Genomic DNA, 24,034 nt, shown 5'->3' with positions numbered 1-24,034 from the left:
CCATCCTGCAGGTGCCAAAAGATCAGAATGAGATTATTTCCAGGCTTCTTACCCGAATTAGAGAGGTAGATCACAGAGAGTAGATCACTGAATGTGTATGTTACATGTTTGTGTTTCATGGGGCGAGTTCACCTAACAATAAGGATAGAGGGAATGACAGATTAAGTGTGCCACTGGAAATTGGGAGTATGAGGAGGATGCACTGAAGGAGCGGTAAGGAGGCGACTCCGGGGGAGGCAGCCTTGGAAACCGAAGTAGAACAAAATATCAGAAAGAGGCAGGCTCGTAATTTTGTCAGGATGGAAATGAAAGAATATTCCAGAGATTATGCCAGGAAGCGGATGTTAGAAACTTTGGCAAAGCAGATGAGTGTGAAGGGGCAGGAGCCAGATAAGAGGAAGTTTAAGATAGGCACAGAGGAGAATTCCACACACTGCGTTAGGAGTGAGCGTGGGGATGAAAAGCACAAGAGAAGGGAATGAAAGCAAATGAGGCAAATGAAACCAGTAGTGGTTTGTTATTTGTTTCTTTGGTTGTATGTTTTTTTATTATTTTTTTTTCCAAAAACGATGGACAACAATAGTCCATATCTGTATTGCAAGTGAGAGGTTGGGGATAGCAGACGGGAAGGAACGAGAATGGGCATGAAGAGGGTGAGGACACAGATGCAAGCAAAGGGGCCAGGATTAGCAAAGGAAACCTGAAACAGAAATGTCTGCCTCTGGACTGGGTGGTGAAGAGGGGCGTGGGGGAAGGAGGAAAGGCACGCTGGCTGTGTGTTAGCTATTTTCTCTAGAAAGGCATAGGCGAAATCCTGCCTAGAGAGGGAGGAGGAGGGGAAGTGCCGCAGAAGGGCAGCTGGGGTTGAGTTTCGGGGGATTGGGTGACACTGGCAGAGGGGACTGTTTATGTGGGAAGGTGGCAGGATTGATGCCTGAGAGGATGACTCTGCAGTGGAGGAAGTCAAACCCAGGATGGGATTTCCACTAGGAATGACAGGGCAGTGGGAGAGGAGCACTAGAGGAAAAGGATGCTGGGGGTGAGCCAACATTGTCTTTGCGATAGGAGAGGGTGTCAGAGGAGGAGGAGCATGCAGTCTAGCGAGACCAATAACCAAATACACGTAAGAAAAGGGAAGGGGAGAGCTGGGAGCGGTGGATAACGCTGAGGGCTGGCTGGGGAGGCCGCCGCACGGAGGGGGAAGATCTGGGGGTGACTGCAGTGCGAGGCCCCACCAGCAGCGCCAGGTGAGGCGGGGACCAGGCGCGGCCCCCCGGGGCTCCGCCGCGCTCCCCCCGGACACCGCCCGCCCTCACCGAGGGAAGCGGGGTGGGCGGCCCGGTTGCGGGGACACCTGCCGGGGCCGGGGCCGGGGCCGGGGCCGGGGCCGGGGCCCTCCCCCCGCGCCGCAGGGCGGCCGCTCGTCACCGCCTTCTCCTCAGGGAAGGAAGGGGCGCGGGGCTGCGCCTCGCCCCCGCCCCTCCGCGCTGTCCCCGCCCCTCGCCCCTCACAGCCGCCGCGGCCGGGCGGGCGGAGCGCAGCGCAGCGCCGCGGGGGCTGCGGGAGCCGACGGTCACTCCCCGCCGCCGCCGCAGCAGCAGCCGCCGAGCAGGGAAAGCCGCCGCCCGGGCAGCACAGAGGTAGGGGAGGCCGGGCGGGCAGCCGGGGGCGGCCCTACCGTTCCCGGGGTGCGGCGGGCCAGGCGAGGCGGTGACCGTGCGGCGGCTCCCGCAGCCCCGCCGCAGCTTCCCTCCCCCCCCTCCTCCCCCCCGCCCCCCTGCTCCTCCGCCGGGCGAGCAGCGGCCTCGGAGCACCGTGGCTCGGGTGCGGCCTTCCCCACTCCGTCCCCAGCTTGCCCCCCCGGCGGGCTGTAAGGGCGCGGAGCCGCCCCGCCCTGCGGCGGCTCCGGCCCGGCCCGACCTCTCCCAGGGGGCCGCGGCCGCCGCCCCTGCCCGCCCTACCCGGTGCAGTGCGGAGAGCCGCCCTGCGCCTCGGCACCGCTAGCACTCTTATTTATTTTATTTTTAAATTTTTTTTTTTTTTTTCAATTTTTTTCTTTTTTCTCCGGCGGAGCGGAGGCGGGGGCCGCTGCGGGAGCGGGCGGCGGCGCGGCCGGTGTGTGGGGCGGGGCGCGGGGGAGCTCCGCGGCGGCGGAGGGGCGCCCAGTCGGCGATCGCGGGCGGGGTGGGTGTCTCATCAGGGGTCCGACCGACTGTCAGGTCGGTACCGCGGCGGGGCTTTGTGCTGTGGGAACGCTGGACTTGGGAATAACGCCGGTACGGAGCGGCGTTGGCCTGTCGCGATAATGAGATGCGTTGCTTCGATTGCTTCCATCCGCCGCTTTTGTAGATCATTGTATTCCTTCAGTGAATGCACAGTTAAAAGGCATAATTGCACGGACTTGATTCAATTACGTATTTAAATAGCTCTTGCAGTTAGATGGATATAGGCCTGATTTAACAAAAAAAATATGGCAGACTTCTAGATAGTGTAAGACTGCAGCAGATCTGAAAAATCCTTGTTCATGGCACTGAGGTCTGACGTTTTATTTAGGTAGCCCTCTTTTAAGGCTGATGCTTTTGCTTTTGGACTGATAATACAAAACGGAGTGATTGAGTTTGTAATTTTGGTACCTTAATTGTGAGTAAAATTGCATTCTTGTTCGAAGAAGGTGAGTAGTGAGCTGTATTTCTAGATTGTACTTACTCAACGTTGTCCCTGGGCATAAATGCTCAAAATCAGAAGCAGGATTACTGTAAGAGGGAATAAACATAAACTATCAAGATCTGGAGCATTCAGTACAGCCTCTGACCTCTATTGACAGGATAGAAGTATTACGAAACCTGCTTATTGAACTGTCTAGCCAATTCAGAAAAAAATAGTTATTCATGCAGCCCTGTGAATGTATTGTGCTGAAAGACATCTTGGGGAACAATGCTCCCCAGTCTAAGGGTCGTAGAGGCAGATCATGTAGAGTAATTTATTCAAAGAGATATGAGCCATGTGAAAATGTCAAGGGAGACTGTGACTCCTCAGGCCATTGCAGAAAATCTCCACTGCAAAAAGGACTTCCATATACTTAGAATTCTCCTGAGGGAGAGGCAGGAGATGAAAATGGTATGGGATAAAGATCCAGGAGGGGTTGGTGATGGCAACTAGGTGAGATTTCTAAAGAATTGTTGTTACCCATTGTCATTCTCTTTTCTCGCTGTTTCTCGGTAAAATAGCAATGGCTGTCGTGATGCCTACATGACTTAGCAGTGGTTGTAGGGCTATGGGGATGGACTAGCAGGCTCGCTAATGTGCTACAACCAGCGCTAGGTAGGCAATAAATAAAATAGGTAGGGAATATTTTGCTCGTTCATGCAGCAGCATAAACTTAAAAAAGAGGTCAGGATATGGAACAGTAGCTCATTTTGCATGTTTCTCCAATGCAGGTTAAGTGCAGTAAGTGATATTCACTGAAGCAGGGTGCAGCATTTTTGGATGAGATAGGAGCTTGCAGCAGTTATGTGGCAAGAAGCGTTACAGATGCTGTTTCATCTCTATGGTGGCATGAATCGTGCAGCTTTTTGAATTACTGTGCGTTACTGAACTCTGCCTGCACACAGAAGTGGAACAGGGAGGGGGCAAAGTGTTCATGCTACATGTATGGAGGCCAGAACGCTGCTGCGTGTCTCCCAGACAGCTCCTTTTAAGTAGGCGTAATAACCATTTAATGAAAGATGGTTTGTTTTTCCTTCAACAAATATAAAATTCAATCAGTTAAAACCCCTTTGTTGGATGGGCTTGTAACACTCATTTATATTACGTTGCCTGACTAAGGATTTATTTTTTAATGTGGATCAGTTACAGGGTTTAATATTTGTAGATGGATTACTTGTAAAATAAGCATTATATTTCATTAGCGAGGAGTATATGGACATATTTTGTGGAACACAGATGAGAAGGTCTGTTTATGCAGATGTTTAAGGCTCAGTCTGCAAAAGTTATTTAGACAATTAATCTCTATAGGCACCTCTATTCCTTAGTCATCTGATGTGGGCACAAGTTAAAAACCAGTACAATAGTTTATCATTGTCCATTACCCATGAGTCAGCTCCTAAATCCGGTCCGGGCTGGTGTCTCTGACCACGGGCCTCCTGCTCGCCATTTCACGGTTCTAGGAAAGCTTTTGCAAACTGCAGTGCTCAGGCTATGGGAACTGGATGGCTTTACGTCAGAGCGAGGAGCCATCAGCAACCACTTGGATCTTTTAGACCCTCAGTTGAACAAGAGGGTCGTGAAGGAGAGCAGTGCAGGCTGTTTTCTGTGGTGTGCGATGCATACCATGCAGTGGAAACTTCTGATGAGATCAGGCCAGTGCTCCATGATATAAACTGGGTAGAGCCATATAGGGCTTTTCTGTCATACAAGCTTGCGCCCTGGCCTTGCTCCTGTTCCCAACTGATGTGGCTGGGGAGTTTGCCAGAATGTTGGACCCTTACCTCTGCCTAAGCTTGTGGCAAATTTCCCAAGTTAAACCAGTAGGAATCTGGCCTAGGAATATTAAATGTGAAAATCTAGTTGTCTTCTCTTGCTTTCTAGTGTATTTACACCTTAGAAATCATGGTTTGTTTAATTGTTATCACCAAATAACACTTGTCTGGTGAAGCAAGTGTTGGAGGTGAAATGTGTGTACTGTCAAATGGCACTGAGGTATAATCAGTGTTCTGCAGAGAGACTGCATTGAAGATTGCTTTCCCCAGTGTTATTTTTTTTTCACATATGGTTTTCATTTGTCAGATTTTTATTATTACTCTTAAAATGATCTGTTGTGAATTTGTTTTTTCTAATGAACATGAGTACAATGTTGCAGCAGTTACAGCTGGGCCCTTCCAGGCTTTGCTTTCCTGTAATGAAAAAGGGGTTACAGAGGTACTACATGTAAGGAATTTTTTTGTATGCCTAGTAGATCTCAACTTACTTAACAGCTTTAACAGAGTGATATAGATCAATTCTATATATTTAAGCAGGCAGCTTTTTTTCTGTTTTGTCCTGCTTTATTTCTTTTTCACGTATTGTTAATCCCAGACACATTTTTTACTGTCCATTCCTCCTTAAAAGCACCGTTTTGCATGGAAGAAGCTTTTTTATGTATTGTTAGCTGATGGTTGAGTTCATAACAGGTTTTATAGTTGTTTAAGAAAGATGGTTAGGGAGGGTGGGGTTGCGTCTGAAAGTGTTATTTCTACTTGCAGCAAAATGTGAGTGATTGGGAAAAGATATACACCAATCTATAACCTTTGTGCTCAGGGATTGTACACATCTTCCTATGGCCAAGGACAGGTTAAGGTTGAGGAGTATCTTGAGCTATTGTTTTTCAGCACCATTAACATTTTTCTCAGCTGCTTCTGTTTCCTTGTTGAATGGTGAAAATTTCAGGATGTTCTTACTTTTTCATGTCTTTTCACTTTTCTTCTGCTATTCTCTTTATATATTGCACAGATTTACATTTTTTTTCAAGCTGCATGTTTTTTAGCACACCAGGAATCTCTTTGGCGTGTGACCGCTACCACCAGAGAAATACGTTAGGCTGTTGTGCAGTCATTTTTATTTCACAAGCTTTTGAACGTGCTAAACATAAGAACTTTAAAAAGAAATGGCATGTTGGTTTAATAGTCTGTTCATAGATCTAAAAATATACTGCTATGAAACTGTTCACAGGTAAATGTTCCAAATTAAGTAGCTGTTCTGTTTACTGGTGTTCCAAACATAGGCTGTTCTGTTTTTGAAAGGAGTGGCCAAATCCTGAAGTTGCACCTGCTGAGCAATGTCCCTATGATCTGTGAAACACATTCAGGAATGATGTTCTTGGATTTAGTCTGCTGTTTTTGTTCACATATCCACAGCTGTACGCAAGAGGAAACCATTTCTCCGTCTCTGTTAGTGTCATACTGCTTGGGGTGAGTATAGTTCTAAGAATATGAAACAAGAATGCTGCTGCAATTAATTGGAGAAACTGTGGACTTGCCATTGAAAAAGACTTGTAAAGAAGTAGCAAAGGTTTTTAGTTTTCTTTGTTTGTTTATTTTTAAGAAAGGAAGAGGGATTGACTGACAGGTCACTTTTACTGGAGTGACTGGTTTTGTTAATCATGACGGAACACAGTTTCGAGAATGTGGAATGATCCTTGAAATGTGCTTCAGTCAGGGGTGGGCAGTTGCTAGTCCTCTGTGTAACTGGATCTATAGGAGGGTATATGGAATATATTGGTTCTGTGAAGATACGTAGTTGTATACATAGTTTAAAAGATTTTGTTTATCTGGTGGAATGTGTAATCAGAGATGAAAATATGCAGACCTAAAGCAAATAAAACAAGCTTTTATGTGCTGCTTTATTGCCCACATGATTGAATGGCACATAGGTTAATGTATTTGAAGGAGCCACCTTAATGAATAAAGCATTTATGCTTCACCTGTTCAGTACCACAATAGAGAGTGGTTGAATGGTTGTTGTGATCCTTTCTGGCCTTAGTCCATACGAGCCTACAGACTTTTAGTTCTGTCTCTCTCTCTCTTTTTTTTTTTTTTTTTTTTTTTTTAAGTTTGCCTTGAGGTTTCTTGAAACACAGCATTACATTAAGATAATGACTGTGCTAAAATCTCACAATTCAGGGCTTCAGTTGAGTGCTGTAGTGGTCAGGAAGGATCACCCCCGAATTCTGTGGAGTTTTATTTTCTATTTTTCCCCTTTCTTAGAGGCATTAGTGGCTGGGGGCTGGCTGGGGTGAGGCAGTGAGCTGGGTGGGAGGTGCTCCAAGGTGATGTAAGGGCTTCTCTCGGAAGCCTGCCTCTGATGTTTTAAGGTTATACTGACTGCTGAATTTGATACCAGGCAGAAATTTCTCCCAAGCCAGACCAACAGACATCTTTGGGAGCTCTTTAATCTTTGCTGTGGGATTCAGCCCCCAGTAGTGTTACAGTCCCAAGTACGTGGAGGTGGTCTTGTACAAGACGTTGTGGGGACTCCTTACCATCAAGCAGTAATCCGGATCTGCATTTTTTGTTTTTGTAAGTTACTGCCATTTGATTCTGAATTAATCGTATCGTTCTATTGATTGATTTATTAGAGAATGGCATGGAGTATCAGCTTTTGATTCTTACTTTTACATGATAATAGAGAGCCTTGTGTTTGTAAGGGCAAGAAAGCTGTCAATATATATTGTTTCTTATGGCACGGTGAGTGCTGGCTGACTGGTCAGGTCTAGAGCCTGGTTTACAGTGGGGTTGATTCGTGGTTACTGCAGTCTGTAATGCAGAGTAGAAAATATGATTTTATGCAGTATAACCAAACGCTTATTTTTTCCACTCATGAAAACAATTTTGCTTAGTGCTTAGACACCACAAATACTCCAGCTAATTATAGCAAGTGGCTCCTCTGTTTTTTTGGCTTAGAAGGGAAAAGGTGCTGCCTGCTGTATCGAAATTAAACTTAATGTAGATAAATTTATCTTAACACCCACAGGTTTTAGTTTGGGCATCTGAGTTTGAAAGCATTGGCTTTTGTCTGTAGCTAAAGTAATTATGAGGTTTTTCTTCCCGAGGGCTTTCACGGACTTTTCTCTTATTAAACAAATATTTAATTAAAGTGCTTAAGGGTGATCTATAGCCAGTCTCTGCCGATGGAAAGCTTTGCACCGGTGGGTAGCTTGTGGCTCTAGTATGCTAGTGGCGTATACATTTATAGCAACGCTGGAATGCAGCATGAAGCTAATCATTCTAGTTCACGCTTGGAGAAAGAAGTTTTTGCCTCTTACTAGCAAATTACTGGCCTCTGTGCTTTTGAAAGGGTACTTTGGGCCTAAATCTGCCTACAGAAGTCAGTGGGCATTTTGATATAGGAGGGTCTGCAAGTAGAGCACCCTTTGTTTAGATGCTGTATCATGCGGGCACTGGTGAAGAAGTCAGGAAACCTAGTGATCTTATTTCCTGCTCTGCCACTTATGCTATATGAAATATGAAAGCAAGGGAGTTGAGCAGCATATAATGGTTTTGGGTGCCTGAACTTTCAAAAAGTTTGGGATCTGCATCTCTTGGAATTTGAATGGTCCTTTAGTCAGTCTGACTCAGAGATGAAGCCTTGGGGAAAAAAATGGTCTTTAAATTACCATGCTGCAGTTCACCTTAAGTTAACAGGTAATCCTTGTCATGTAGGGTCCATATGTGGTGAAGATAGCCTAGTTAGTTTAACATTTGCTTTATTTTAGTAACTTAAAATATTGTGGCCTTTTTCTGCACACAGTACTACAAATAATTCTCTACAGTTTCATGATAGTCAAAGGTGAATGGATTAATTGCTAAACTTTTATTTTTAACCTTTTCTTTAGAGTAACAAATTCTTACTGTAATTTTAAATGCTTTTAGGGGGCCAGATCCTAAGCCTGAAAAAAAATCTGGTTGACTTTGGTGGAGCTACACTGGTGTACACCAGTTGAAAATCTGTCTCGCAGTCTTTAAGTTTTGATAAAACAAACACTGGAGCCTGTTGTATTTTATTCTCTTTGTGTTTTTGGCAACAGAGGAGCTTTTCCTGATTGTTTTTCTCATTTGAAGGCTGATTGTACTGAGTGACCTCTTGCTGCTAAAGGGTGGGTCAGTTTATGTGGGAAAGTCTTAGTCAGTGTGTCTGGGAGATAAGTGGGACTGCATCCCAACAAGTGTTGTGCATTAAATACTGGAATGCACTGGGGGTCTGCCAGGAGATTGGAAGCAGGACTATGCGACAAGCGTGAATGCAGTCACACTCTCCCTAAAATAGTACTCTGGATAACAGGAGATCTGGAAAGTTATCACTTACCTCACTTTAGCACAAATTCTTTCCTAAAAATGGATTCTTGACTGGGAGTTCAGGGGTTTATTATTTTTTTTTTGGTAATATATTCTGTTTGCATCTGAAGAACGTTTAGGTCCCTCTCAAGCCTTTAGCTGAAGGCAGGACAGGACTGCATGTCAGAATGAAAAGCTGTATTAAAGCCATGCAAGTGAAGCGCAAACCCCGCAGTCCCAGTTTAGGGAAAGCTGTTTATATAATTCTCACTGTTATCTGAATGAGAAACGAGATGGATTTTTATTTTAGTGTGGGTTAATAGTAGTGCCTTCAAATTCGTCTTGAACTGTCTGGAAGTATCAAGGCAGAGATAAATCAGTTCCGCAACCTCAGACATGCCTGAACTGGTTGTTGGTGACGGGATTTTGGCACAAGACATTGGGTGCAAGCGATAGGTATTTGGATATTAAAATGAACAGCGTTTTACCACTGCAGACCGTATATGGTTTTGTTTAAGGGTAAAAAATAAACAAATTTCAGTTTTGGCCCTGTGTCAAGTTTGTCAACAGAAGAATCTGATTGTGCAGCTTTAGTCGTTGGCATAAGCCATTTAAACTTAAAACCTGTGATGCCTAAATTAGTTTCTTACGGAAAGAGGATGAGTTAGCTTCTAAATGGGATAGTGTGAGGAAAGTGCTGGGGCCGAGGTTTGGAGCAAGGTTGTAATACACTGAGTCAGCAGGTGGTTGTGGTTAGCCCTGGTGCGAATCTGCTGTAGGGAAAGTATGGATTGAAATAACTGCTCCCTGGATGTGTGTTTGCATTGCTGCAGGGACCTGGACAAGAAACGCGGTGAAAGGAAAAATAAAAGTGGAAATGTTATGGAATAATGAGATTCAGAACAAAAAGTCTGGACTACTGTAAGTCATGACCTTTTAGTGCATGCAGATTTCAGGACAAGTCACGAGCTGCACTTTTTAAAACGCAAATGGATTACTTCATTTGTGGAAAAATACCTGTCAGCTTCTGGTCTGCACTGCAAGCCTGGGATCAGTTTAGCTCTTGAGGACCACAAGAAGTAACTCTCATTGTGCCTGTACCAGAACTGAAATCTCTGGCCCCAAGTATGAGGTCCACATGGCCTGTGCTCAGAGAAGTTTTATGTCCCCTGTGCCGCAGTCCGTGAGCTTCTTTGTGGGGAGGAGACTCATTTAGGCTGTTGTACAGCAGCAGCAAGGCTGCTTTACGTTACGCTGTTTTACAATGTGTTGGGACAGGAAGGCAGGCTGTTGCACTGGCTCAGGATGAAGTCAGGCACGGTGGTTATGCTCCAAAGTTTGTTTTGGGAGAGGATGTGACACACCAGATACACCAGCTCTGCACCACAAGGGGATTCCCTGACCCGGGCTGGCCCATTAAGCCAGCTTTGCAGCTTTCCATCACTGGAGTGTGTAAAGTAGCTTTATTGCTGTTCAGGATCTGGCTCCAAGGAGTGACGCTTGCATAAAACTCAGGTAAAAGGTAAATAGAGGTAAAGTCAAAAAAATGCAGTCCAATTGAGTTTCACTGAGCTTTGTCTTTTTCAGCCTTGCACACCTTCAGATTATGTGTTAGGAGGCATAAAAATTTCCAGAAATTGCACGGTTTTTCTAAGAGATGTGAATAATGGCTAATAATATGATAAACAGCCCTGAGGAGCTGAAAGATGGAGTAAGTAGGTTATTTTTAGAGATCTGTTCCCATTGCATGCTAGACAAACAAGAATAAGATGACTTCGAGTTAAACATATACTACAAAGAATTAAAGATATTTTTCCCAGACAAGTATTGAAGTAACCATAGCGTAGTAATGATCTATACTATCTGCCAGGTTACTAATGAAACACTGACCTGCATTCTTCACTTTGGTAAGAAAAGAGGGACCTTCTATGCTTATTCTCATTGCAATATTGTGATTCTTCTTTCTCTGCTATGCTTAAGAATGAAGGATCTGAATCCCCAGTTGTGCCAAGTTATATAGCTGCATCCCAGTGTGTGAAGCCATGCTGATTTACATCATCGGTCTGTGGCTTGAGGTTTTAAATCATCTTCTTACAAAAATATGGAGGAGAACGTATCTAAGATAATTTTATATTGCTCAGTTACATTTGTGAATGGCGTTAGAAACAGAAGGATTGTAAAAAAAAAAAAAAAAAAAAAAAAAAAAGAGAGAGAAAAGATACCAAAATGTTGGTAAATAGGAGTCAAGGATGATGATACCCACTTTGTGGGCAGGTGTGAATGATAGGGAGCACATCGCTCTTATCTTATCTGTGTTTTTACTCTAAGTAATCCAGTCAGGTAGTAAATCCTGAGTGAGATTATGCTACTGGAGCCTCTGTAACAAAGATCAGTGTTTAGATATGCTGTAGGGGTATAGCAGGATTTAGAGATGCTTGTTTAGGTATTTATTGCTGATAGGCTGAGGTAAACCAGAAGTTTGATTGCTTTAACTAGGAGCCTCTTCTAAACAAGCGGAAAAGAAACACGGTGAAGACCTAATGGTCTGTTTGCTGCAGCAGAGCTGACAGGTGAGGACCACATGGACATACCAGTGATAGGTGGAGCACTGAGTTGGTGGAGGGCATGCCAACGATTTTGGAGATGTTTCTACAGCTGTTGCCGACTAGCAGAAAATAACGTGAATCACTTGGGGTTGCAGCGGCTCAACTTGCTGTGAGAGTTCAAAGAGGCACAGAGTTCCTCAGATTCCTGGCATGGGACGATGAACCTAGATGTCACCTTAAGGGCAAATTGCAGAGCAGCGCGTTCACGTTGTTCCAGGATGCCTTTGACAGTAGTACAGCTGTTTTCATTTTTAACTTCTGGTTGTCATAAGCTGTGGCAGGATGCCAAGGAGCTATGGAAGAGCTTTGGGCCCGAAATTAATTTTCGGCAAATTCTATTAGATTGGTGCCTGTAGCAGTTTTACCATTAAAAGTTTTATGCGTGTTTTGATATAAATGCCTCTCCTTTCTGTATTTAGTAGTGTGGCTATACTATCACTGGAAGAGAGTGATATCTAAAGAGAGATAGGAGGCCGTGCAAATATATAAAACAAGGACAAAAATAACTTTGTATGTATTTTTAATATTCTGCTTTGTGGATTGATCAAAATGTCGCCATTTTAAAAAACTAAAATGCTTGATGGTAATGAATGTTGAGAAATGGTCACTCTGCAGGCAGCATGACTACTTTGTCAGAGGGGAATTTCCAAATTGCATTCCAAGCATGTTATTAAAGGATTAGAGATGGGTGATTCACCTTGGGCTAACTGTCCTGAAACTGTGCTTGTGCTTATAAGACATATAAATAACTATTATGTGCATATTAATGTAATAACAAACCATATTTTGAATTTGTTCAAGTGGTTCACATGCTGGTCAGAAGTACTAGCAGTATAAATTTGATAGGTCTTGAGGGAACGTATAGTATTAGATTGTAGTTCTTGTTATGTTTCAGTCTGAACCTTATGTCCATGGGCCTGGTTTGGCAAAGGGGCTCAGGGCCTGGCAAGTGAGGTGGAGAACACGGTCCCACTGTGAACATACTCTTCGTCATATAAGACTAGGGTCTTGGACCTCTTGACCATGCAAAAAGTAGGCCCGCACATTTAACCTTATGGTGTGTTTTGTCTGTGCTTCATGTTGCTGTGCTGAGATCCCAACCTTTCTAATTCTGGGTGAGCTGCTTTCTCAGGCGATGAGATGCTTGTGTCAAGGTGCTAACAGTGGCACTGCAGTGGGCTGAGGCTGGGATCTTTGCAACTCTCTAGTCACATGTTTTTTGGATTATGGAACGAGGTCCTGTTGAGTATTCCTAAAGAACTTGGTTGAATTGCTTTTTGAAACGGCAAGCTCATTTGTTTTGATCCAGTGCTCTAAATGATAGTCTTTTTTTCCAGAAAACAGGAGGTACTGAAGTTAACTTCATAGTGAAAAAAAATTAACAGTGGTGAAATATACCACTTAGTTTCTTTTTCTCTGAATTGGCGTCAGTGTATAGTAGCAGACTGGAATGTTTTGTACATAGTTTCCTTCCTTGGTTATGTTGTTAAAATTAATGAAAGCTTCCCATTTTTGTTGTCATCAGGAGCAATAAGCTCTTGTTCCTTTAAAAATCTGTCCCTCCTGTTTTTGACTTTCATTAGATACTGCCTGGAAAATGCACATATTTCTCTTCAGAGTGCTGGAACTCTCTTCTGCAGTCAACCTGAAGAGCACAGTTCACCTTTGGGTAATGCCAAGTGAAAGATTAGTGTGTGCTGAAACTGCGATGACCATGGATTTAGCACTTCCAGATCTGCTGGCTTTCAGACATAAGTGCCAGGAAAAATTTGCAGTATTCACGTTAGTTCTCTGTGCAGAATACAATTTTTAGTCAAGATTTTAGAGTGTATCAAAAATCAGAGGCTAGACAGCTACTGTTTTTTTTTTTTTTCTTCTAAATGATGGTGTTTTTCATGCTGATACATGGTCCTTGAATATTGCACCTTAGGAATTTGTTCTCCAGAATCACTTAGAAAACCCTATTCTACTCCTCTGAGAAGTCAGTGAGCTGTCTTGGAGACATGATGTGATTTGCCAGAGAAGGCAAATCAGGGGTTTTGGGAGACTCAAATGCTGTTGAGTAGGGTCACAGTTGTGTTTTCAGGCTTGTGGAGCCACACAAATGTAGGGTGACAGCAGAAGAAAGTGTCTGAACCTCTGCTTGCCAGGGTTCTGTTCAAGATAACTACTGTTAATTTTTCTGTCTGAAAAATGCTCTGCTTCTAGTGCTGCTTTCAAAAGATGTGATCTTACAGGTTAACGCCTAATGGCCTAGTGTCCAAACTTGTTGCAGCCTATTTTCTTCTTGATAATAATGCTGTGAAATAATTGTGTTAACATCCTGTTCCTGCTTCTGTGGTGCTGATATTGTATCAGTAGAATGACCAAGTCAGTCTTGCCTGGAGTTTGGGTTTCTTGTACAAGGATTGATGAGCCAATTTGCATAAAAAGTGACATGTTTGTGGAAATGATGTGGTCTTTGTATTTGGATGACTAGCACTTGGCATGCTTTTATGGTGATTTACTGCTAGTGGACGCAGGTCTTGTTGACAATGGAGAATTATCCTTGGTCTGTCGGGTACTGAGGTATTTCACTCTGGCCTGAACAAGGGTTCCTGATGTTGTCAGTCTGATACCCTCATGGAAACCTCCAGGAAATACAATGGGGTTGATTTGTGTGGTCAATAGCATAGTTAGTATTAGCATGGTGTTTGACAGTATATTGTTTAAAAGTTGTATTTTCTGGAGGGAAGAACAAACCAAACAAAACTTTCTGGATGTCTTCCTGAGTTACTGGTTTCAGAATGAAGGCTACAGGCTATCTGTAGTGTCAACAAAAAGGGGGAGGAGACTTTGTAATTTGAGTATCATAGCAAAAAGAAACCCAACAAAAACCAGAAGAACTGCTGTGGAATTTGGGTTGGTTGTGTTGTGGGGGTTTTCTTGTTGTTTTTTTTTGTTTGTTTGTTTTTAAATTATTTTGAATTTCAAGGACTGTGGAGGGATGAGGAAGAAAGGAGCTATTGTCCCAGTTAGTCACACTGCAGTGTATGCCTACCTCCTAGCCCTGTTTTTAGTTGTAGCCTGAGGTAACACTTGGTTGGCTTTAGCAGCTAGATGTCATGAGAAGCTGTCATAATTACTAATTTTATGCTTTTGCTGCAGGGAGGTTTCTGTTAGAGACTACGACAAATCTCCCCGACTCCCTCTCCGTGCAGAATCCAAAATGCATGGGAAGTGCCAGCCTTGTGCGCAGAATTACCGGTGTCACAGTCTCTTTGATTGCCTCTCACTGCATTACAGTGAGTCATCCATAGAGTGAGTGCATTGCTTAAAATAGGCAGTTCCTTTTGCAATTGCTATTATAATTCCAATATTCAAATATTAAGCCTTCTCTACAGCGTTCAGATAGCTGTGAATAGAGAAATTCTTTCATTAATCTTACCAGGGAAGTTAAATATTCAGTGTGTCAAAGGTTCGATCCCAAGGCTGGAGCTCTGTATGCGTTGAGCCGAGGCGTCTTCACCCCTGTTTCTTCAGCTCTAATCTGTTATTGTTGAACAAAGAGTACAAGTGGGTGGGAGAAAGTAAGAAGCAGGAAGTGGATCAAAAGAAAGTGAAGAGTATCTAAAATACAGTGGAGAAAATAAAGGACCAGAGGGAATGCAAAAGTAAAAACATGAATTTAAAACAGAAAACTGCATTCACAGAATTTTGTCAGAACAAGGCTCTGATCCTGGCGTTGATGCAAATGCATGCAGTGACTTGGGTAGCAGGCAGCACCCAGTTCATTTGGCAGGGGGTGTAAGACCTGTCTCCTCTCTGGAGGCTGAGGGTTCAACCCTGTATGGTTATGGCAGGAGGACTGAAAATTGTAACGAGCCACTAATTGACTTTTGGGAGGCCACTTACCAAGGTGGGTGTAATCTGCATGATTGAGCTTGGTAGGAAGATCGAGGACTTGGCAAGTTCAAATGTGTGCACTGAGTGCTGATATCCTCAGCCTACATGCTATAAGAATGTACGAATGAAAGGCAGGTGTTTATTTCCGCACCCCCCCCCCCATGTTGTTGTACATTAACTAATGTAAAATTTAATAACAAAATACTATTTCAACAAAATCGTTTCCTTAAACTTGCCATCAACAGAAGATGTATTGGAAAAGAGAATTTTCCTCTGGGGTGAAATAGAGGACAAACAAACAGAAATGACCATTGCATATTTAATGGAGAAAAAATGTCATGTCACTTGAATGTCATCTTAATGATATTATGAGGCAAGGAAGGGAGCCAAACAATGCATACCTTTTATCATGGAAGTGAAGTCCAGAAAGACTTTCAACAAACGCTGTTTAGCCAAGATGAGGGGTTGAATTGTTGTCTGCTGTAAAAGAAAACCTAATTTGTCCATATAATCCTGTTGGTCCAGGTGAGTGATGGGAGTACTGTTCTTCTAATTGCCTTTGAAGTTCAAAGTGAAAAAAGATCCTTTTTTCTGTTCAGTTCTCTAGCTTGGCTTCTATGGGTAGGGAGGAGACCAGGAGTAATATTTCATTTATCAACTTAACTTTTGTCTGAACTAGTTGCATTTTGCTGGAAACCAAACCGATGGTCAGCCATTGTAAGCTGCAGTCCTCTTAGAAAAGAAGACCAGAGCAGGATGTTTCCTCACAGTCCCCAACTGTGTGATGGCTGGCTGGAGCATTTGCTGAGCGTTTCCCAGCTGTGTTTCACAAAGGGCTTTGCCAGCATGCCAGGCATTACTGACCTTTTCTGGAACAGGGAAACTGAGGCAGAGAGGGGCCAGCTGGTTGCAGCAAGGCTGGGCATCAGGCACCAGAGTGTCAGGGCTTGTTCCAGCTCCACGCCTGGACCCCGTAGCTTGGCCCAGCTCCCCAGTGAATGCAGAACACCCCTGCCCTGCCGCTTTGTTCTACTGGGGTGTGCAAGTGGGTGCTCTCTGGCTGGAGGCTGCTCGCACTCAGACAGGGTAGATCCCAGCAAGGCAAAACTAGAATGATTTTGGTCTCTGACACTATTATATGTGGCATAATGGGCTTGTCTTGGATTTACCTCAGCAGAAATACCATTTTGGATTGGGTGACATGTGCTGTCAGATTGAACGCTGGTGGTAAGTGAAGATGCACTATAAATCTCTGTGTTGTCAGGCTGTCTGGCTGCATTGCAGGAGAGTCACGCTACTTCAGCAGTGCTAATGCTCTCCTTCCATGCCCCAGCAGCTGGCTTTGGAGTTCCCACCTTTAGGATGTGCTCCAAAAAAGGGAAGGTCCGTCTGTGTTCTTCCGCATGTCCGCACCGTACTTCTCTGGTCACAGATCTACCAAACTTGCTCTCTAACCAAAATAAAAATCCAAAGCATGTCAACCCAAAGGGGCACAGTCAAGCTGAATTTCAGTCACAGATGAAACTCCAGGAAAAAACCATGCTATTAAGAGGGGAGGGGATGTCACGGCTGGTCATACACCTAGCCCACACAATTTGGTCCCCCACACAATGGGTCTCTAAATTAGCCAGTGATTTATCTCTTGACGAGATTACCTGTTGATATAAGTGGATGCGTTATTATATAAGCATGTCTGTCTGTATCAGATCCCTCAGATCCAATACTTGTGCCTATATTCATGCTAAAGGGTGCTTTCTTGGCCTGAATACATACTGAAATGAATTTGTTATTAGTTACCCTTCCTTTAGTGATCGAGGTAGAATTTAGTACCTTGTCTTGGGAAGGTAAGGCTAACGTGTGTGAAATGTGTCAGTGGTTTGTATGCAGTATGTTGTGCAAAGAACCGACCTGCAGACCATTGGTATCTCCTCATCATGTCTCTACTTGAGACCTATTAACCACTTTAAATAGAAAGATATTGATGTACTTTTAATGTCAGGTTAGTGCTTACTTGGGCAAGCAGTTAAGTGCATTATTTTAATTCAGTAACATACTGAAGAGATTAAATTCTGGACGCCGGCGTTGTTATCTGGGCAAAACACACCCATAGGCTGTAACCACAGGGCTGGCCTCCTGAATAAGTTATTTTTTTTATTCTCCTCTGTGTTACATTTTAGTTATCACAGAAAAAGATGATGGCTGAACAGTGTCAGCTCTGGATAGTACATGTTTGCAGGTTATGCATTTCCATGAATAAGTGATGGCACTTCCCCATACTGTCCGTGGTAGGTCCTAATGCCTCCTGTCGTGTACCAGTTTCACCATTCTCTATTTGACATCCCCAGCATCTTTTGTCTAATTCAGTTTTATTCAGTTACAGTTCCATTCCTAAATGTTGTTTGAAAAAGCGTGTGGTGGCACATAATCTCTACAAGCAATTAGTGGTCCTCATGAACCTGCTAGTATTTGCCTAAGATGCTGCAGCAGCGTCTCGAATTTTTAAATGACTTCTAGTGTATACAAAAGTATCTGAGATAACTGCAGGGACCTTGGCTTCACTGCTCATTTTTCATTGACAAACACTAATTATTTAGCAACATGTATCAGATCTTGGGAGGCTTTTTTTAGAATGAGTTCCCGTTCCTTCTTTCCTGAGCAGTAATTCAATCATAGTGAGAAAAGCAGTCTCAGTAAACGATTGGGCAGGCGTGTGTACTCTGCTACCGAAGGACTCCTCGTAAATCTTAGACTTGCTCTGCAAAGACTTATGAACAGGTCCATTATCCGTTTTAGGAATACTGCTGCGTTTGAAACAAGGCCTCTGCCTGGGCTCCTGCACAGCTTGCACTTCTGCCCTGTTTGACTGTGTCCTGGCTTCTAAGCTATTTTTCTGTCTCCCCGTTTTTTCTTACTGCAATCTACGTGATTGCCTTGAAATGCTCTTGTGAAGGTCATTTTGCTAGGGCATCTGGCCATTCTGAAATAGTCTCGCTTATTCTCTAAAATTACAGGTATTGGTAAAATACCAACTTGGTGCAGCCTAAACACTAAGGCAGGCTGATACTAACAGATGTACTTCTGTTGTGGTTTGGGTGGAAACAATGGCCTTTACACTAAATAACTTAATTTTTATGACTGCAACAAGTTTGACTTTTTCAGATAACTCAAAATCAAGACCAGCTTTGTAAAGGTGAGCAAAATTGAAAATTATGTGAGTAAGAATGGTGATACTTTTTCTGGAGGGGAGGAAAGAACGTTGTTTAGGATTATGGCTGACTTTCTCAGTAGGGTTAAATTGCAGATCCCTTGTCCTCAACTTGCTCATAAACCACCTCTGATTAAACTGATGTCAGATTCAAGTGGGAGGAAGGAGAGGGAGCCGTGCTGGTCCTCATGAAAGAAAATCTGCCTGAAGAGCAGGCAATCTCAAGCTGTAATTCCTACAGCGCTTCTAAAATGTCCCTAGTTTTCACTGATTCAGAACCTCTTTTCTCCTAATCTTTGCATCTGAAGGCAAATTTTTCTGTGTCTTCATTGATCAATCAGAGTGAAGAAGTTAGGGTTATGGTAGGAAATCCAGGTCCCAGTGGAGCGGTGAGCGGTGCAGCAGCCAGCCCTTGAGCTCTGCCCAGGGCAGTGCTGCCCTGCGCTTGCCTTGTAACTTTGGGGCGCTGTCTGCATTGTGCAGCTCACGTGCACTCAGGTGCCACGTGATCTGGGGGAAAAGCCCTAAATTGGGGAAAAAAATGAACAAAAACAACGGCAAAATAAGCTCTAGCAGCATTCATGGGGCTAGAGAATTCCTGCATAGCCTGTGACCACCTGATAGGCCACTCTTATGGCTCCTCTTCTCCCGGGGATGTTTTGTGGCCTGCCTTCAAGTGTGTCTGCTTTCCTGTCTGACTTGCAGAAGGGGGGAAATGAAAAATACTGATGGGTGTAATTTTTTTTATTGGTTAAAATCTTTGTGGGTATTACCTGGACTTGCAGAGAAGATAACAAGCCCCTTCTGCCTGCTCCAACCTTGTGAGCCTTCAGAAAGCCTCAGCACAGTGAGGAGTCCTGAAAACCTTGTGCTAGAGACACAGCTGCTGTAAACTGTACTTTTCAGGTTAATGAAAGAAGAGAGGTAACAGTTTTGCCTAAGGCTTGGAGCATCTGACACCCAGTTCCCGTTGATGGGAGTTGTTGGTGTCTAACACCTATAAAAGTGAAGCTTCTAGCATTATGCTGCAGGTAGGAAAGTTACTCTGGTTTTGAATCTTGGTCTGGTTTGAATCTCTGTCTGTTTTGTCTCAAGGGAGGTGCACAGAGGACTACAGAAATTGTTACTTTGGGGGGGTAAAAGCGTTACGTTTGATGTTTTCTGCTAGTTCTGTTGGGAAAGGGATGATGATGAGGCTAATTTCTAACTCATCGGTTGAAGTCGTTAATTTGTTGTTTGTGCTCTGTGAGTTACTGCTGTCTCTCCCCAGATGCTGTTCTGCGTACTCTTGCCGGTCTGTGTGTGTGCGTCGAAGGAGGCCCTCAGTATCCAGCATTTGTGCCTTCTGTTAACAAGAACAAAATGGACATAGAGCTTTTCTAGCACTCAGTTTCAAAAGTCAGTAGAGAGACTTTACAGAGAGGTAAAATGAAAACATGAGTATCCGTTTCCACAAATCCATAGTCTGTTACCTTGTTTGTTTATTTGTTCCTATAAACAATTGACTCTAATTTTGAACAAATAATGATGATTATTCTTTTTTAGCTAATAACTTTTCTGTGGTTGGGTTACTCCTGACTGACACCTGTATGTAAGTGCTTAGACCCATCCCTTATGCTAGCTGAAGTGCGAGATGATATCATTGTTTCCTTCTTCGGTGTTGGGAGGAGACTGTGAGTAAAGAGTCATTTTTGTCCCATGAAATGGCAGTCCTGGTATCTAGTTGGGTATGTCTCAGAGGTAAGGCGATAGCTGGCAATCATTGGTTTGTAGAGAGCATCTGAGGCGATCTGTAATTTCCTGCTCTCCAGATTCCCCTCCTGCTCTGTAACCCACACCTGTGCGCTTGTTTGTTCTGATTTTGGTCAGTTTGGAGAAATGCCTTGTTTTGCTGTTTCTAGTGCTATCATTTGACACTACTGCTCTCAATACAACAAATCCATCCAGGTATGAGTGTGCTTAAGGCCACAGAGGTGCACCAGTGCTGAATGTGGCCTGTGATGTTTACAGTAGGTGCCAAAAATGTTTATTTTCAGGTATTTTCAGGTAGCTTCAGGAGAAATGGCCTGTTTTAAATCAGCGTCTGTGTTCAGTGTTTCTGTATGGGCTCCCAGTGTTAACTTGGGATTGGACAGTCCCCAGAAATGTGGTAGTGATTTTTGAGTTTCACCCCCTCCTGCATTCCCTGTAGTAACATCTTTTATTCTCACGCTTTGCCAGGGTACTGAGAGAATAGTAGCCACTGGTGAAGTGAGCAGATGAATACAGACGGCTCTTGTGCCGAGTGCCTTCGTTTTGAAGTTGGAGGCTTTCAGCAGCCTTCAGGAATTCAGAGATTTTATTTTAAATCAGGATTTCTGTTCATCTTTCAGTTAATTTCCCTGTTCTGGCATAAATTCACAGGTTACAAAAAGATTCTGGAACAGTATGGCACTAGTGTTTGTGCTGTTTATATCCATTTAATATTGAAATACATCATGATAGGCTCTGAAAAGTGTGCAACAAAATTAAGTTGTGAAACAATCCCTGTTTTGTTGTACAGAACATATGATCATTTCGAATGGTATGAAGTTTTAATAGGCATTAAATCTTTGTAAAATATCCAGCGTAAGTCTTCTGTGTCTGCAATTAATAAGTAATTCAGCCATGTCAAAGTCAAGCAAGAACAAATCCCCTGTACCATCTGTCTAATCTAGCTGTGTCAAATATGGCTTGTTTGGGTCTGTCCTTCTACAGTCTGTTCTAAATAGATTAAATTGAAATTTCTGGTCAATTAATATTTTTCTCTTGATGTTTGTAACTCAGGTAATAAATATGTTTTCATGCTAGTTTTACAACGTATTTGGTAAACAAGAATGTGGTAGTCAGCACAAATACATTTTTGTCGTGATTGGCCAAAGTGTTTTTACAGCTAAAACACCTTTTCAGCAGTTACTAAGTAGAGTATTTTAATGTGAAATGTCTGAATGAAGGGGTTGTAATACAGACACTTGCAGGGTAACAAGCACCAAAATGGATAGCACAGATTCATCTATTGCCTAGAGCTTGTTTTCTGTTGATCCACTGCTACCCTGTAAGGGCTCCATTCTGTTTGCCTGGAACTTGCATTAGTTTTCTGGAATGTCAGAAATGAATATTTGAAAGAACTTACTGTTTCACTTCTATTTCATTTTGGCAGTCTGTGTGAGCCGTCACCTGTCCCTTCTAAATGCTGGAGGAGTGAAAGTAATAGTATTGCAGTATAACAAAAATAAACCCTGAATTTTGCAGGTAACCTTTTCTTTTGACATCTTTCCAAAACCAAACTGATGTAGTGACATATGTCCTTGTGGATTACAAAGGATGCTAATGCGACTGTTGCTTTAGTCGCAGCTCCTGTTTGAGCGAAGGAAGCTCCAGTTCGTGTAATGCTGTCTCTGTGTGCTGTGGGCATTAGCGTGCGATTGCATAAATACCACGCTGTGGCATTGTCTGATGATTTGCATTCTACCTCCCTGTTCTGCACGTAGATGTGACTGACTTTTAGGCAGAGAATAGTGAAATTGTCAGGATTCAGAAATCCTGTGCCTGATGAGGGCTCTTTAGGAGAGAACCAGACCTTCCCATGCTGGCAGGCTGCTCCTGTCACCACAGTGGGTTGCAGCCCTTGCCCTAAGCCCGCAGGAGGGATGCTCGAGAGCTCAGGGTGGGAGCTTGACTCATGCATCTGTGTGACTTACAGGTTGTGTTGACAAACCAGCAGCTTTGCACCCCAGCTCTGCCACTCCTGCGCCGCGTCTGCATGGCCTACAAGTGTCTGCGCACCCACCCTTTGTTTTAGTGTGTGCCAGCTCACTCCTACAGCTTGGGAACTTGAGTTTTCTCTCCAGGGCTATTATTAAAGGCGGCACAGATACAGCTTGTGTTCATCATTATCCTATCAAGAGAACCAGATTGCAGAGTTTTTCCTGAGATGCCTGTTTGGAAAAAGAAGCCAGGGACAATCTAAAAATTCTGCATTTTTATGTATTCAGTTGTATTACTATGCTCTACCTCTCACCACCTTCCCCTGTCCTCTGTTAAAAATTTTTTTTACCTTCACTTGCATGTGCTTTATGCAGAGAGATTCCTGCTCTCAAGACAGCTGAACCTGATGTGCGGTGCCATGCCAAAGGAAACGCAAAGTCTAGTCACTTAGGAATTAAAATGGCTGAATCATTGTGGGGTGAGACAGTGCGTTAAGATGGAGTCAACCAAGCAGAACATTCTAGAAACGAGGGGGCGCTTTTGCTGTCACAGTTGAAATTATCAGTCGTCTTTTTGTATGTTGTGTTGACATTAATGCCATCACTAATATAAATGTTTTATATGAAATTCCACCTTCAGTGCTTCGTTCTGTCCAGCTGTAATACCAAGTGTTGCACAAATAGAAATGAACAGCAGGATCCTTAGGAAAGAGGCTAAGCAGTGATCGTAGGTCTGTTTTAACCTCTTGCTGTCTTCACAGTACATGGTTTTTAATGGAGAGTATAATAATCGAAAAGCTAGCATAGTGTAATCCTGAGGTTTATATTAAAGCCTCTTACTAGTGCATCGTGCATTTCAAAACATTCCCATTAAGATAGTCACATGGAGAAATGTACTGATCCAGACATTTTCTGGTTTTACCATTCCAAATAAGGACGCTTTAATTACTGTTGACCTGATTTGAATATGGGCTTGACTGATTTCATTTAGAATATTGATTGCAGTGTATTGGATTGGTCATGTTTTTGGTTTATTTCTCTAGCAGCTACCATCCTTGCTCAAATCTGTGAGTTTATATCTCACTTTTTTCGTGATGCCCGGAGAAGGAGAGCTTTAACACATGTGTTGGGAAGAGGGACTTTGCACGCTTTAGGGTCTCCGCGTGCGTCCTGTTCATTCCCATATTGACGGTTTAGGTGACGTGCTGTCAGTGAGCTGGGCGCTCTGTTGTGTGTGGGATTGCAGCGTACTGAGCACACTGCACCTCACGTGAGTAACAGTTGGCCCTGTTGCTGCATTGCCCTGTGTTTCTGTATTTACTGCATGCAGACATTTTGGTTGTGCCAGGGAAGGATAAATTGCATGGCTTTTTAATACGGTTTAAAATTCCAAATTGGTAACAAAATGCGTAGATTGTCTAAGACTTTATGTGCACTACACTTTCAGGCCAGCCATATGAAAGTCATTCTGTATTTGAGATTTTCTCGAGGAGTTGCAGGTGCCCCTGAACAACTGGTACTCAGTCTGTCTGCTTCTCTTACGCCCCTTCCTATCCTTCCCGTCACAAAGGGACACAGGACCGACCTGGTCTTTTCAGTTAATGTGCTCCTTGCACTGTTATGTGTTGTTTCTTGCTTTTGCTGTAGGTAGTGGATGCTTGGGTGCTGCTTCGTGGGTGGAGGGCCATTGAGAAAACAGTAATCAGGGCTCCAGGAGGCATCTGGGAACACTACAAGCAGCAATGCTACCTCAACTTGTGAGGTCTCTGGAAGCCTACAGTAGTGCTTCACTTTCACTAATGAATT

General features: G+C 43.5%; 1 protein-coding gene across 7 annotated transcripts in view; it reads left to right on the top strand.

The window, feature by feature from the left end:
* Positions 1-827: 827 nt before the first annotated feature.
* The window catches only part of SPTBN1 (spectrin beta, non-erythrocytic 1), a 139,585-nt gene continuing 116,378 nt past the window's right edge, over positions 828-24,034 (top strand). The window contains exon 1 of one of the 7 annotated variants that reach the window (XM_074578624.1): positions 828-1,123. The gene's annotated coding sequence lies outside the window, so the exon portion shown is untranslated. Of the gene's footprint in view, positions 1,248-1,403; positions 1,641-6,836; positions 7,053-24,034 lie in introns of those variants that run through there. The other 6 variants (XM_074578625.1, XM_074578619.1, XM_074578618.1 and 3 more) reach the window with 6 other exon arrangements.

Source organism: Larus michahellis, chromosome 3 (assembly GCF_964199755.1).
Source record: "Larus michahellis chromosome 3, bLarMic1.1, whole genome shotgun sequence".
Classification (NCBI taxonomy): Eukaryota; Metazoa; Chordata; class Aves; order Charadriiformes; family Laridae; genus Larus; species Larus michahellis.
This window is presented reverse-complemented; position numbering and strand designations above follow the sequence as displayed.